The sequence below is a fragment of the Eptatretus burgeri genome, chromosome 5 (assembly GCF_056783735.1).
Source record: "Eptatretus burgeri isolate ZD-2024b chromosome 5, Ebu_testis_v1, whole genome shotgun sequence".
Lineage (NCBI taxonomy): Eukaryota > Metazoa > Chordata > Myxini > Myxiniformes > Myxinidae > Eptatretus > Eptatretus burgeri.
Window position 1 is genome coordinate 92,888,042 of NC_140965.1, and position 11,448 is coordinate 92,899,489.

General features: G+C 43.2%; 1 long non-coding RNA gene across 1 annotated transcript in view; it reads right to left on the minus strand.

The window, feature by feature from the left end:
- Positions 1-2,122: 2,122 nt before the first annotated feature.
- The window catches only part of LOC147026967 (uncharacterized), a 166,325-nt gene continuing 156,999 nt past the window's right edge, over positions 2,123-11,448 (minus strand). The window contains exons 4-5 of the long non-coding RNA XR_015058579.1: positions 6,815-6,909; positions 2,123-3,279 (exon numbers count right to left, since the gene is read on the minus strand). This is a non-coding gene — a long non-coding RNA (uncharacterized LOC147026967). The remainder of the gene's footprint in view (positions 3,280-6,814; positions 6,910-11,448) is intronic.

An 11,448-nucleotide genomic window follows, 5' to 3' on the forward strand; every position in this document is an offset into this window, starting at 1 on the left:
CATTGCCTTCTCTTTATTATCACCCCATGTAAAAGGATGTGCCAAAAGACCTGGACAACTTTGGTTATTAATATATTTAGTACCACGATGATGCAGCGATACCCTTTGTTTTATATGATACAGAAACTCATAAAGTTTTCTTTTTCAGTTCTAGTGATTTAATATAAAAGAAAATGGCGACGAATGGTTCATCGAGACGAGATCTGACACACAAGTTCAGTGTAATTTCCATACAAAGTATGGAATGAATCCACCATCGTGGACTAGTATCAGAGAGTGGTACAAGAGGTTTAAGGAGACTGGAAGTTGTCAGAAACAGAAAAGTACAGGTCGATCAAGAACAAGTGCAGCAGACGTTGAACGAGTGTGTGATTCATTTCAACAAAGTCCCAGAAAATCAATCCAACGCACACCCAGAGGACTGGGACTACCAACCACCACTGTGCATGGAATTTTGAATAAAAGACTGAAACGTTATGCCTGTAAAGGCCCGGTCACACCTTGACGTTTTAGCCAATGTATGCCGATTTTTGAATTTTTTTTCTAAAACGCTGACACATGTTGAATACGTTATGGGTAAGTTTTGATAACATTGAGAGCACGCTGAAAAACACTGCCATACGTCGTTGTACGTTGGCTTTAAACGTTGTACTTTTTGGTTGTCCTCAAATTTTTTCATGCTTGAAATTTCACGACGTATGCCGGCGTATGACTCACACGTTCCGCTACGCTGGCCACAAGTTGTATGCACGGTCTGCGATCGTTGACAGACGTCAACACATGCTACTTGTAAGTTAATCATAAGTTGAGACACGCCGAGGTAATGTTTAGCGTACCCGAAACTTATTTCTAACCTATGATTAACGTGTTGTTGGCACGTTACGCGATCGTTGCCACACGTCGACAGACGTTACTTTTAAGTTACTCATAGGCTGAAAGACGTCGGTATAATGGATTGTCCTTGCGTCAGCGTCCACGGCCAGGACACTTATTTGCAGCATTCTTCAAACTTTTCTTCGGCATGACGAGGATGTTCACACTTCGATGTCTCGCTTGGCTATGATTCCAATTGTCCATCGGCAGCGTCTATTTAAAATAGTCAAGTTTGAGCGTTTTAACACGTTCAGAAGAAACGCTTCAAATTTCAAAACCTCAGCGTCAAAAAACAAAGGCGAGTGACAGCAATTTAAATCGTTCATTGTAAACAAAGAAAATGGCTGAGTGGTACCGTTTAAAAGTCGTTGAGTGTAAAAAAAAATCCAATTGTTGAGCGCAAGCGTCTACTTTCAATAGTGGGGTTTGAGCGATTTAGCACGTTCAATAGAAACGATTAAAATTTCCAAGCGCCAGCGTCAAAAAACAAAGGCGAGTGAGAGCAATTTAAATCGTTCATTGTAAACAATGAAAATGGCTGAGTGGTACCGTTTAAAAGTCGTTGAGTGTAAAAAAATCCAATTGTTGAGCGCAAGCGTCGACTTTCAATAGTGGAGATGCAGCCATTTAAATCGTTGAGTGGCAGCCTATGAACCTACCCGTGGACACGCGGACGCAAGGAGGATCCATCATAACCCACACCCTCCCCCTCACACTCACCTACTACTGCCAACATGAACAAACTACTACTAATACTAATACTAATACTAATACTAATACTGATACTGATACTGCTGACATGGACATCGACTCAAAAAAGGAACTCGAAAACACTGTTGGGTTCCCCTTTTATGAGCAGCATTTTTATATACCAATTCCCAAAACCGCTGGGAACACGTCTTTATATGGCAGTTGTAACCTAGAAACACGTTCATTTATTTTTTTTTTGTCGACCGGAAGACGTCATTGGAATACGTCTACATACGTCGATGTGTGTTGGGACTACGTAAAGAATTGGTTCAAAGCACGTCAAACACAAGTTAGAAATAAGTTTCGCGTAAAAAAGACATTACCGCGACGTGTTTCGACTTATGAGTAGCTTATAAGTAGCGTTTGTGGACGTGTGTAAGCGTCCACATATCGTGTGTAAAACTTATCCCCATCGCATGCGGAACGTGTGTCATACGCCGAGTACGTCGTAAAATTTTGAACATGTTTAAAATTTCTTGACGTACTCTACTTACTACGACGTATGATAGCGTGCTTTAGCGTTGTACTCACGTATACCAAACTTACTCATACCGTATTTGACGTGCCCCAACGTTTTAGACACATTTTTCTTAGGTCGGCATACGCTGGCAAGATCGCCAAGGTGTGACCGCGATGTTGACACTTCCATTTCTACGGCAGTTATGATTCGAATCGTTGTGCGTCAGCCTTTTAATAGGCTACGTCACGACATCGTCGGCGATGCGTGCAACGCGCTATGCCGAAGTTAGACTATCGTTGGGCATCGGTTGTGTAGGCCGACAACAGGTCAGCATTCGTTGGTATAAGTTATCTATAACACAACGAAACGTTCTGTGTCCATTACTAATATGTTATGCATACGATCAACCCGTTATGAATACGTCCGAATCTTAAAAAAAAACATCAAAAGTTCAACGTCAGCCAGCGTTTTACATACATTTTAATACGTTGCCATCGCTGGCTAAAACGTCAAGGTGTGACCGGGCCTTAAGGTGCCGATTCTGCAGGAACTCAAACCAAATGACGAACCAAACACAAGGCAGTTGCCTTGGAAATGCTCAGTCACATAAAGGATGATGAAGATCACCTGAAAAAGGTCATGTTCACAGATGAAGCTTGCTTTCACATATTGGGCAAAGTCATCTGGCACATTGTGAGGATTTGGGGCTCTGAAAACACTCACGTGGTCATTGAACACATATGCAACAGTCCAAAGGTCAATGAATGTGTGGTGTGGCCTTCTTCATGACTGCTTGGTGGTTCCGTTTTTCTTTGTGGAGGATACAGTGACCTCAACAATTTACATGAACATGTTGGAAGGATTTGCTTTCCCACAGATTGAAGACCTGCAACCTGATATCATTTTTAAACAGGACGGCGCTCCCCCACAATGGGCCTTAGTCATTGGAGCCATCCTGAATGAAAATTTTCCAGGTCGCTGGATTGGCTGAGAAGGACCAACCGCCTGGCCCCCACGATCATCAGACATAGCCGCCCTTGATTTTTTTTCTTTGGGGGTTTGTCAAAGATGTTGGTTACAACACCAAGGTGGCAAACGTGCAGGATCTTCATTCTCGGATCACAGCTGTATGCACACTGGTGGAAGCAAATATGCCGAGCTGAACATGCCAAGAACTCGTGTACCACCTTGATGTCCTGCACATGACAAACGGAGCTCACATTGAAATGTATTGATAGTGTGCATAAAACTTTAAGAGTTTCTGTATCATATAAACCAAAGGGTATCATCGTATCATTTGTGGTTCTAAATATATTAACAACTAAAGTTGTCCTGGTCTTTTTGGACCACCCTCTACTACCCTACCCCTATGGTCGACCATTGCCACATTTTTCACCCAAAAGGTATGGGGTCATTGTCAGTTTAATGTGTATAAAGAATGTATACAATTATTTCCACCAAAGCTTTGCATCTTGTTGGCAAGGATATTAAATTATTCATATAATGGTGTAAAAAATATGCACAAATGTCAAATGTAATGGCCACAATGAACTTACATATGTGGTGGAAATAATCACCTAAAACTGCTCAAAATGATTTTTTTTCAATAATACCGTTTTACATTTCATTATTCAAAGAGATCATGCACCTATTTGTTGACTCGTATGTGCCCCATTTTATACACTGATCTTCCATTTCCGATTCTCGCCAATTTTGCAACTGAAATTTGAATACGACTCTTGGCAATATTGACTCAAAATTATTAAAAGTTAGGTGATCAAATGGACTAGTTAGTAACCATCCATCCATTGGGACCATACTCTGTTCAGAGCATCAGTGCTGCCAAAGCAGTCTCCTGGGCTTTTGGGCAAAATCCTGGACAGGTCACCACTCCAACACAGGATACTCAAATGGCTCAATCATCCAAGCAAGCTGGTACTCATTTTGCCAACCTCAAAAGGATGACAGGTTCCCAAGCTGAGTCAACTCCACCTGGTATTCATTTAACAGCTGAGCAGGATTTCAACTCAAGACACTATGATCCACCAGCCCACCACCCAACCATTAAGTCAACACCAGGCATAGTTATTTATCATATGGTACACAAAGGTGGTAATTTCAACCTCAATTTTATGTGACATTGGTGCTGTGACCAGGATATTTCTGGAAAATGACTGTCAATTTGTGTATATCCACACTATCTATATACTGTATGTATAAGACAAGGATGGCTATCCACTCATCTGTTAGCTGTTACACTGATTGGCTGTGTGAGGCTAGGTGCAATGTTATTGGCTCCTGGCAAGATTATTGTACAGGCTTAAAGCTGCTATTCCAAATCTGATTCCACATGCATTGTGAACCGTGGCGTCTGTCCGTACGTTCGTCTGTCTCCCGTTTATGGCGGCCACTTCTCACGCTGCATTGAAAAGCTCAACATTCACTTTTGAAATGACACGAGAACAGCCATGAGTAATTTTGATGCCAATTTTTATTTTGCAACCAGTATATTTTTCCCTCTTTTTCGACAAATCCTACCTCGGCCACCCAATGTTGCACCACCATTTTGCGGTGGGTGGTATAAGTAGCTCAGAGCTTTGGCTCTGAGTGAAACCAAGAGTGCAACACAAATGACCTTTTTAAAGTCCATGAAATATTATTTTAATTGATGGATTAACTTAAAGTTTTCCTGTCAATGGAGACGGATACTCTTGCAAGATTCTCACGTCAATTGGGATGGTGGGTACTCTTCCTAGTATGTAAATAACTCACACTTATCATGCATATTATTTTATTAATTTGTGTCAGGGAATCATATTGCAATCGTTAACATAATACACAAACTCCTTTTGGATGAAATATATTATTCAAGACATTAAGTGGACACATACTCCTTTTGCACTATTTCTTGCAGAAGCATCGATTGTATGGTTATATTAATATAATATATGTACATGTAGAAGTGAAGCTCATCCTGATTTCAGGACTTATATCTGTTCATACAGTAATATATCTGTTCAACACAATGCATGAATAGACACAAGTCAAGGTGGCAAGTCAAAGAAGTTCTTGTGAACTCAAACTTAAAATCATATATTATATGTGGAGCACAGTCATGCAAATTGTGCTGCATACACATGAAGGAATGGCTCAGAAGTCATCGTCCTCATTGTTACATGACTCATCTTCTGCAGAACTGTCATCACTCTCGACAGATGCTCACTGATTGTCACAAGTACTGAGTTTGCACATGTCCGTGCATTTGACGCCACTGGCCATGCATACACACTTGGGAAGCTTACAGCTTTTGGGACCAAGTACATGTCAGTCACTCCAGCACAGCTTGAGGTGTGGGTTGTCCGTCTATCCACTGTCCTGCCAGCTGGACATGTTCATCCTGGGTCTCCCAGTATCAGCCTCTCCCGATGGGACTAGGTGTCTCTGGGTTATTCTGCAGACTCGTTTGGGTGTGTGGTGATTATTCCCTCTCAGTATGCTGGTTAAGATGATGATACTCAAAGCAGAACAAGAGAAATCTCATTCATATTAACAATGCAATGACGTGTTGTAGATGAAGTCCGGCTGACGATTACTCCTTCGGCATCTCTCCAGCGGTTGGTAAAGAAGGAAAGATTTAATGGCACTGAGCCATTGCGGCTTCAGAAATGGTGCCAAAAAATGGCAAGCAGAAGAGGAAAATTAGTTCGTTGCAGTCATGGTTGTTTAACCAAACAAACGATATCCACTTCGCTCAATAGTCTTGATAAAGTCAAACAAAAAGTCACGATGAAAAATAATGACGTGTTGAGTGACTCATGAATAGGGATGAGAAAGACTTGTACGTGAAGGCACGCAAGCTTCCAGGCTGGTATGTGAAGGCACTCAACATGTCATCAACAAAAAACTCCTGTGAGCCCTCTGCCTTTTTAACATCCTGTGCGTTGCTTGGCTCTCTGAAAAGATGCAACGAATTGGCTACCAGATTTCACATGTTTGAAAAAATAATTAATTACTGAGAAAATTAGTGAGTCACAATACTAGCTCCCCCCTAGATCGAAAACCAAAGAGAGACGATCGATGATGGAGACATAGACGTCAGCCCAAACTGAATACTTGCACAAATCTCTTCGGCCAATGGACATGTCTGCCAGAACGAGTTTTCCTCACGTCTGATGTTGTTGACAGTGGCAAAGGGGCTGATGCAAATGTCGATGGGGCTGAACTCGGTGCTTTTAGTACGTGAAGGTGTGCAAGCTTCCAACATGTTGTCACCAAAAAACTCCCATGAGCCCTCAGCCTTTTTAACATCCCGTGCTTTGATTGGCTCTCCGGAAAGATGCAACTAATTGGCTACCAGATTTCACATGTTTGAAAAAATAATTAATTACTGAGAAAATTAGTGAGTCACTACAGCTCCTTATTTATATCAAAAATAGTTATATACATTTTTAGACAGCATAAACTGACAATGACCCTGTACATTTTGGGTGAAAAAAAACTCTGGCAACTGGTGACATTAGGGTGAGAGTTGTATATTGAGTAATAAAACAGGGAAGGCAAAGAGCTACACACAGCTATCACACATTTCCATCTTTAGGAACCCGAGCCATGCTAAAAATCACAATTATCCTGACTCCTTCTGATTGATGAAAATGAAAATTTTTGTTCATCCTACAATAGTTTCTCCCAGGCATGTGATCACATGGACATATTCACAACGTATATATTTACCTGCAGCCCAGGCCATCGAGCTCCAACGAATGAGGTCCCAAGGATGCACTCCACAGGATGTTCGAAACATCCCTCGAAGCTTCGAAAATGGACGTCTGCCGGGATATAGAGGGTGGCTTTAGCCCCCAGCTCATCAAAAGCAGCCCCTCATAAAGGCATAAGATCCAACGTCGGAGGTCCCAAATGAAACCGGCCTAGAATTAAGCATCGGACACTCCTGAATATGGTATGCCCATTAACAGACATTTTTGGGGGGCTCCGGCAGATCACCCTGGTGAATGCTCAAAAATACAAGTGAGTTACACTGAGATTTTCCCAAGATGAGACTTTTTGCAAATGACCAGTCAATTAAGAGGAGCATTTTTCTGAGCCCGATCCTCCATCTGTACATTTCAAAATTACTCTCTCCATTCTTTCTAAAACAGGGGCATGCCTGCTGACAAAACAGGGTCAAAAACATTCATAAATGCTGATGCATCATTCAAAACAAAACAACAACACCAATAATAAGACTTGCAACAACAACTGCAAGAAAGGAGGTTCACACTCGTTGCCACATATTTTTGAAATTTCATTCCCCATAAGTTCTATGTCATTTGTTCCATCATGCCAGGGAACTCCACTGTCCCAAGTCCTTCAAAATCGATTGGCCAGGTCTGATGTTTGGCAGAAAATGACAGCAATTTGTAATTCATTCCAGGGTGCTGAAGATAACTTGCCAACTCTTTGTGAAAGACACCGTGGGCTCTTAATAACATCCGCCAATGAATGCTAGCACACATGACACTTGGCTTAACATCCACTTGGTCTCTCTGTGACCTCAACATCCTCACCACAAACAGGTACAGGCAGGATAGCAGCATCCAAGATGCCATTGAAAGCCTGGATCTTAGTTTTGACACAGGAAACCCATACACCCAGTGGCTCCGACTGCTCATCCAGCACCTCGAGGGCGCCCAAAAGGATATCTAAAGTCTCCGCAAAGATGAATGGATCATCTGCGAAATCAAGGTCAGAGATCTTGACATTCCCAAACAATGCATTGCAGCTTGATCTCTCCTACATCCTCCCCAGAATCCAGTCCATACAATTCATAAAAAGTGTGGAGGCCAGTACACACCCCTGACGAACTCCAGTAACAACTGGAAATAAGTCAGAGATGGGACCACCACATCTCACAGCACTCTCAGTCCCAGAGTATAGTTCAGACATCAGATTGAACAGTTTTGGTGGCACTCCACGAAGACCAAGAATCCTCCAGAGGGGATCCTGATTCACTGAATCAGATGCTTAACAGAGGACAACATCGGCTGCAAGCAGCCCCTACCGGAACTCTCGTCTGCATGCGGTGAGGATCCGAAGAGCATGGATACCGTCAATCATTGACCTCTTTGATGTAAAGCCTGACTGCTCTGGACGCTGGTGCTCAAGCAGATGGCGGTGAACCATATCAAGAATTATCCAAGCAAAGACCTTGTCCGGCACTGAGAGCAGCGTCACCCCTCGGTAGTTGTTGGAGTTTTGACAATCACCCTTCCCTTTCCAGGGAGGGACAACAAGGCCCCTCTTTCAGTCAGTAGGGATGATGCCTGTGTTCCAGGAAGAGCACAGAACTGCATGCAACGACACGAGTGCAGCATTTCTACCAGCCTTAAGAAGTTCAGCATGGATGCCACAGATCCTAGGAGCTTTACCCCCATTTCAACCGGTTCACCGCTGCCTGTATTTCCACAAATGAAGGTGCACCACAGTTGATTGGAGGGTCAGCAATAGGGATTGTAACACCCTTGACATCCAACTCGACAGCTGGTGGATCAGACTGGTGCAGCTGCTCAAAATAACCAGCCCAACGGGCCTTCACTTCGGACTCCTCTGCCAACAGCCCGCCGCCCTCTGCTCTACCTGCAGTGCACCGAGGTACGGGCTTGGACAAACACAATGCACAATTTCTCCTGTAAGCAAGACTAGAATCACTTGACCACAGGTGATGCTCTACCCCCTCACAGATTTCTCGCACATAGGCCTCCTTGTCCACCCTTAGTGCACGTACAGTTTTACGCCTCACTCCCTGAACAGTTCAGCTCTGCCATTCAGCCTGGCCCTGCGACTCTGGTCAATGGTATCCAGTGTCCCTTGAGAGACAAAATTCTTCTTCACCATCTGGTGAGTTCCAAGACATCTACCAGCAACATCAAGGATGGTGGTCTTAAAGGCACTCCACAACTCTTCAGGATCCCCCTCCGCCACCCTCTCATCGTTGAGCTTACCAACATTCACCCTAGGCTGGGATGGTACCATTCTACTGGATTGAAGCTGCAACTTAGGAGTTGCTACAACAAGCCGGCGGTCAGTATTGAGTAACTGAGCACTCCGGTCGACCCTGCAGTTCTGGATTATCCTCCAGCGACCATCAACGAGCACGTGGTCAATCTCCTTTGCCACACCACCAGCATTGGAATACCAAGTCCAGCGATAAGCTTGTGGGTGCTGAAACCATGAACCAGCCACCCTAAGTCCATGACTTCTTGCAAAGTCAAGGAACTCAGTGCTATTCTGGTTCACAGTTCCAGACCCATGGGGACCAACACACACCTCATAACTATCCCCATCAGTTCCAGTCGAAGCATTGAAATCCTCCAAGAATCGAGCGTGGCATAGAATGAATGCGTCCTTCATGGTGAGATCACTTGCCTCAGTCGGAGCATAAACAGAGACCAGGGAAATGACACCCAAGAAGTGACGAATCCTTCATCTCATGATACGCTCGTTGACCGGTGTTTCCTCAATTATCATTGGAGTCAGCTTATTGGACACAGCTACAGCAAATCCTTGAGTATGGTAACCATCAGAGCGACCAGACCAATCGTAGGTGTAACCACCCACCATTATCTCGCCGCAATCTGGTCTCCAAACCTCAGAGAGTGCTGCAATCCCAATGTCTAAACAATTGAGCTCAGATGATAACAGAGACAGGTGATCATCCTCTCTTAGGGATAGAACATTCCAGGTACCCACCCAAAGGGACCGCCTCAGGTTAAACCAAGGAGACCACCGTCTGGTGGATGACACCTCAGCACCACCCCGTTAGCCCAATAGAGGCTCACCCACTTCTTTTACCGACGTTAACACCCGCCTTTTTCCATCGACGTTTGACACCCCGTTCAGCAGCTCTATGGATGCAAACTGGTATATATATATATATATATATATATATATATATATATATATATATATATATATATATATATATATATATATATATATATATATATATATATATACATATACATACGACTGGTCAAAAGTTTTACTGAAATTTTAGCAGTTTAATGTTTCAATGGACTCTGAAATTAAAGCACAGATCAAATAAACAATTGCAGATAAAAATAAATCATGGAATCGTTTTGTTGAACAAAATTTAATCTAAATTTTTGACTCGTCAAAGTAGCCACCTTTTGCAGATACAACAGCCGAACATACTCATGGCATTCTTTCTACAATGGAAATCAAATATTGTTCGGAAAGTTCTGCCCAAAACTGTTGCAGAAGTTCCCACAAATGTGTTTCACTTGTAGGTGGCTTTGCTTTCACCCTGCTGTCCAGTTCATCCCAAACCAGCTCGATGGGTTTTAAGTCTGGAGACTGTGCTGGCCATTCCATGATTTGAAGCCTACCATCTTGTTATTTTCTTCTAAGGTAGTTCTGACAGCCTGGAGGTATGTTTTGGGTCGTTATCTTGCTGTCGGATGAACCCCTGACCAACTAGGCATAGACCAGAGGGTATTGAATGGTGCGGCAAAATGCTGTGGCAGCCCTTTTGGTTCTGGGTGCCAGTCACTCTGTGCAAGTCACCGAATCTGGATCCAGCAAAAGAGCCCCAGATCATCACGCTTCCTCCTCTATGTTTGACAGTTGGTGTCACACACTGAGGAACCATCCTTTCGCCGACTCGATGGCGTACAAAAACCCTGCGTGATTAACCGAAGATTTCAAATTTTAATTCATCGGTCCATAAGACCTTCTTCCAGTTTTCAGTAGTCCACTAGCGGTACTTCATGGCCCAGGCAAGCCTCTTTCTTATTTTGCCATCTTAGCAATGGCTTTCTTACTGCCACTCGACTTGTCAAACCTGCAGCTCAAAGTCTTCTCTTCACAGTTGAAAATGAGACTTCCTTACTTCGACCAGTGTTAAGCTGTGATTGAAGCTGCTGTCCTGTGAGCCGCCGATCACGCAAGCTGTTGACTCTCAGAAACTTGTCTTCTGATTGTGTTGTGGCATTGGGTCTGTCAGACCTCTTCCTGTCAGAGTTTCCTCCAGTTTCCAAGTACCTTTTGATGGGGTAGGAAACTGTACTCACTGACACCTTGACTTCCTTTGCAATTTCTCTCAAGGAAAGACCTACACTTTTAAGGGTTATATTGGTCTGTCTGTCTTCCTTTGTGAGTTATCTTTTTCTCACAATTATGATAGCAATATACTACTTCTTGCAGAGCAATATTGTCCAAATAATTCTTCAGAGGGTGTCGCAACACAGTCAGTTCCAACACTGCTTTTATACAGACCAGGGATTTGTAACTAATCAACAAAAGTTGGGACACTTACAGGAATTTTTTTCATCAACTTTCAAGGCTTA